Source organism: Marmota marmota, unplaced genomic scaffold, assembly GCF_001458135.2.
Source record: "Marmota marmota marmota unplaced genomic scaffold, marMar, whole genome shotgun sequence".
NCBI lineage: Eukaryota > Metazoa > Chordata > Mammalia > Rodentia > Sciuridae > Marmota > Marmota marmota.
Window position 1 is genome coordinate 70,568,726 of NW_026000026.1, and position 5,366 is coordinate 70,574,091.

General features: G+C 42.6%; 1 protein-coding gene across 2 annotated transcripts in view; it reads right to left on the bottom strand.

Annotated features, from left to right (window-relative positions):
• Sil1 (SIL1 nucleotide exchange factor) overlaps window positions 1-221 on the bottom strand; it is a 257,124-nt gene extending 256,903 nt beyond the window's left edge. Inside the window, exon 1 of one of the 2 annotated variants that reach the window (XM_048811630.1) lies at window positions 40-221. The gene's annotated coding sequence lies outside the window, so the exon portion shown is untranslated. The remainder of the gene's footprint in view (window positions 1-39) is intronic. The other variant, XM_048811628.1, reaches the window with a different exon arrangement.
• Between the last annotated feature and the right edge of the window lie 5,145 nt (window positions 222-5,366).

Sequence of the window (5,366 nt, forward strand, 5' to 3'; positions counted from 1 at the left end):
CGCCCAGCTCCAGGGCCGGGCAGCCCTCACCGCCCCTACCTTCGGCTTCCAGCACGGCAGCCGAGGGGCAGACACAAACCCCACAATTCCAGGCGGCCGCAGCGGCAACAAGCTCCCCGTGCGCAAATGCGGCAGCGACCGTCTGAACCCGTGAGCGCGCGGCTATTACGTCGCTCCCAGCTTCGCCCAATTGTAGCCTCCAGGACCGCCGATAGCCGCCTCGCCCTGCTTCCGCAGAATCGCGAGCCCCGCCTCCTCCGTCTTTTGCTAAGGCCCGCCCCCATCGCCTTCCTACGCGGATTCCGGGACTTCTTTTTTTTTAATGTCCCTCCGCCAGGATGAGAGAAGTCTTAAAGAGAGACCTACAGCCCTGGTTTTGCTTCCAAGCTAGAAGTTCGAAATTTCTTGATTTCTTAAAGCCTGATTTCCTCCTAGCAGGATCCTGCTAGGAAACCGGAGGGGGTGGAAGATAAAAATAAATCAAGCTGTTAAGACTCAGTAACCAAAATCGAATGTCAAGCAATAAAATAGTCCTTTGGAAATTCATTCAGAATAAGACCACCTGTAAATCACCCGCTTCGTATAATTGCGTATTGTGTAAATTTTTTAAACTATCAGTTATTTAAAAAATAAGAGGTCACCTGCAGTTCTAATCCTGCTGTATAACTGTCTTGTATGTGCCAGGTGTTCCACATACATTTACTTCTCATAATTTCCTAAGATGGAAACTGCCATTCCCTTTTTATAAATGGAGAGACTGCAAGAATTTATAAAGTTATACAGTCAGGAGGTGGTAGAACCGGGAATTCAAGCTAGATTTAGGTGCCTCTTAAATCCTATTCTATTTCCACTATACCTCCTGGTAGACCTTCCTCTTGCCTAGACATGCTAAGCCTGACCAGCGAAATGGAGTACTCTGCTACCTTCACAGCCCAGACACAGTGATTAGTGAGTGATTCCTAGTTATTTGTGAGAAGAGAAAAGGATCATCTAAATATCTGTCAAATAATCCAAATGATAGGTATTCACCAAGAGCCAATAATCAAATATCTCTGGAGTTCCTTTCCCTTCTCCATATATTGTGTGAGCTTCCAGCTGTCAACTTACCTTCTTGATGTTTACTTTAAGCAGGTGGGAAATTGACTTCACAAACACCGAGCAAACCTTAGTTAGTAACCTGGGGATGGAGAAGAAGTCCTGGGAAATAGTTGAGGGGTAGTACCAGTTTATAAGAAAGGTCTAGGGGCTATGGTTGTAGCTCAGTGGTAGGGCACTTGCCTATCATGTGGGAGGAATTGGGATCGAGCCTCAGCACTTCATAAAAATAAAATAAAAGTATTGTGTCCATCTACAGCTAAAAATTTTTGGAAAAAAAAATAGCAAGAAAGGTCTAGATTAAACACTTCCCAGGGTACTGTGAGGAAAGGTCACAGAACAGCCCAACTTTCCTATAGTGCACCCAAGAGACCATTGAGAGAAGTGGGGCCCAAGAATAATTGTAGCTTATGTCACTACCTCATACAGTCCTGACTTGGAATGGGATTACATCCTAATAAATCCATAGCAAGATGAAAATATTGTAAATCAGAAACTCATTTAGGATCTGGGGCTGGGGCTCAGCGGTAGAGCACTCGCCTAGCTCGTGCGAGGCTCTGGGTTCAATCCTCAGCACCACATAAAAATAAATAAATTAAATATACTGTGTCCAACTACAACTTAAAAAAAAATATTAAAAAAAAAACTCATTTGGGCTGGAGTTGTGGCTCAGTGGTAGAGTGCTTATCTCACATGTGTGAGTCACTGGATTTAAGTCTCAGCACCACATATAAATAAATGAATAAAATAAAGATCCATCAGCAACTTTAAAAAAATTAAAAGAAAAAAACTCATTTAATACACCAAACCTATCAAATATTATAGCTTAGCAACACAGTACAGTGTAGAAGCTGTTTAACCTCCTGATTGCACAGCTGACAGAATTGTGGTTAGCTGCCACTAGTCAGCATCTTGAGGGAGTGTCTTACTAAATATTGCTAGCTTGGGAAAAGATCAAAATTCAAAGTACACATTCTACTGAATGTGTATCATTTTTGCATCATCATAAAGTCAAAAAATCATAAATTGAACCATTGTAAGTCAGGGACTATCTGTATCATGAGGACAGGTAATAAATGTTGAACAAATATCTATTGCATGAGTAATAAATTACAGAATGAACATATAAATTACAACTGAGTCTTGCACAAGTTATTTTAAAAAGATACTAATAAAGTGCTACAAGAGTAACATCCTTAAAACTAGAATATGGTCAAATCTTAGCACATATTCTTGGGCCTAGACAGGAGTCCAGCTGAACACTGACCTGCCGGTATTCACAGGGACCTGGATTCATCTTTGCAACAGATCTAATTACCTCAGGTATGTGAGGGGGCATATTCAGTGACCTCCCCAGTCTCCAAGCCTTGAAAAACGTCAGGCTATTGTCTGAATATTGGTATTCCCCCAGAATTTGAACATCAGAACCTAATGCCCAATGTAATAATATTCAGAAATGAGCTTCTGGAGAACAGGATTAGTGTTCTTACAGTAGAAGTGCCATGTGAAGCCACAGCAAGAAGGCACCATCTTTGAAGCAGAGAGCAAGCACTCACCAGACACTGACTCTGTTGGCACCTTGATCTTAGAATTCATAACTTCTGAAACTATGAGCAGTGAATTTCTGTTGTTTATAAGTTACCCAGTCCAAGATGTTTTGTTATAGCAGCCTCATAGAACTATGAAAAGCTCTGGATGAGAACCAAGTTCTCAATGGTACTGGCTCTAAGCTCAAGACTCCTCAGCTACTGAAGCCAATGTGCAACTTTGGGCCTAAGCAGACAGCTTCTATTTACATGGCTCCAAGCAAAGAGGACTACTTGTTGGGAAGTAGTCCCAACAAGTGGGAAGTTTGAAATCCCAAATTTCCTCCAAGAAGGAAGTTTGAAAACCAGGGAGCAAAGCAAATGGTGGGAATCTCTTGTCCTGTATTGTTCTTAGAATTGAACAAAAATAATTTTAATTTTTTTCTTTTTAAATAAATAGCAACCAAAGAGCTGTCTTTCCCTCATACCTCTGATGTACAGCTTCTAGCTTCCCTCTTCCACTCTCCAGAAGAGCAGAGCTTGGAAGGTTAAAGATTGCATAACCTTCAAACCAGCCACCATTAGTCAAACCAAAGTAAACCACAGCACCAACCTCAAGTCCTAGCCAGGCAGAAATTTATATGATCAACTTGGCCTTCCTCAACAAGCAGAATGTGTTAAGCAGACCATTTCTCTGAAGGGCCTTTCTGAATTAATCTCCCAGAAATCTGATATCCTGTTATGTGAAAACATTCTGGCCTCAGAAATTGACTCCCTACTGTCTCTGGATGGGAACCAGGAGCCCTACCTCTGTCTCAACACTGTATTGCCCTATCTCCTCTTCTTGGTCCCTTCCTCTCTGTCCACCCAATTTTCCCCATACACGTCAAATCCTGCTGTCAGGAATAACTTCTGGACTCCAGACATTTCATTCACTTGAACATGAACATCAAGCTAAATGCCAGTCCTTGGCTGTGGAGAGAGAAAGCTGTGAAATAGTCCTGCTGTGTTCTTATCCTGAGAGAGCTCAGGGTCAAGTGAGGAACAAAGAAATGTAAACAAAGCAAATGCCATTTTACAGAAATGTTAACAAAGAGCTCTAAGAATAAGCCCACTCAGTTCACACTACTGTATTTTCAGGTCCTTTTTTGAGTAAAGCCCTTTCACATTCATCATTTGTTTGTATCAGACACAGTGTTAGACAGGTGGGGCAGATTTTGTCCCCATTTTCACAGATAAACAAAAACTCTTCTTTCTGAAGTCAATGGAAATGTGCTGTCCAGCCTGGGGCGACGACACATGCCTGTAGTCTCAGCTACTCAGGAGGCTGAGGCAGAAGGATCACAAACTCAAGGCCAGCCTCAGTATTCAACAAAACCTGTATTAAATTAAAAATAAAAAGGACTGGGGATGTAGCTCAGTGGAAAATTGCCCCTGGGTTCAATTCACAGTGCCAAAAACAAAACAGAACTGTGTCATCCAAAATGGTAGGTATTAGCCACATGTGACTATTGGCACTATATAGGACAGCAAAGATTATAAAGCATTTCCATCACTGAAGAAAGCTCTATTGGCCAAGAGTACTTTAGAGGGCAGGAGCATTCCCAGAAAAGCTTAGTCAGGCAGCAAACATGGAAGAAACAGGAAGCTAACAGGCATTCCAGAAGAGATCAACAGGAAGTGCTCATCTTTTGAACAAGGGTCCTTCACTGCCTGGACTATACTCACGTGGAGTGGACTGCAGCATCCAAGACAAGACAGAGACTGACTAGATGACCTCTACCCTGTGACTTGAACATATCTGAGACTGTATCAGCAGCTTCATTGTTGGCAGTCAAGAATTCTAGGTTTCTCTACCCCCAAGAGACTTCAAGGACCCCAGTGACTGTATTTGTTCTGTCTGTGGTTCACTTCTGAAGACCTTAAAGGCAGAAAAGGAAAAAGAAAAAAACTTTTTTCAGCCCTTGTGAATAGGCTGGGAGGACTCTGGATGGCAGTCTCCCACCTGCTGGAAGGCCTTGGCAGCTCCAATGGGCTTGGGCCAGAGAAAGGTCAATAAATTCAAGCTGCATTAGCTCTTCTTTAAATAGGCCTTTCTGGTTCAAAGGAAAAACACTCAAAAGAAGAGACCCAGAAGACAGACAAGATTTCAAAGTGTTCTCACCAAACAGCATCCCACTGAGGCCAAAGCAAAACTCCAAGAACCATGACTCTATCTCCAAAAGCACTTTTACCCACATACCTATTCATGTACACAGACATCTGACAAAATACATTGCCTGCAGGCACACACAAAGGCATGGAATGTTAGGAACACACACACATACACACACACATACTCACTCTCTCTCTCTCTCTCTCTCTCTCTCTCTCACTCTCTGTCTCAAGGCAGGCAGAGCTACGGCCCCATTCCAGTTATCCAGTGCTGCATAACAAAGCATCCCCAAATTCAGTAGCCTAAAGCAAAACCAAAACTTTATTTGGCAGTTTTGGTAGGACTTGGAAGGGAAGAATTGACTCTGCTCCATGCACTGTCAGCTGGGGTGGCTTGACTAAGGCAAGATGTTCATTCATATGATTGGCATTTAACACTGGATGTTCGTTGGAACTGCAACTGGAGCTGTCAGCCAGGACACTGACAAGTGGCCTCTCCATGTAGCTGCTTGTCCTCTTAGTCCATTTTCTATTGCTATAACAGAATAGTACAGACTGGGTAATTTATAATGAACAGCAATTTATTTTATT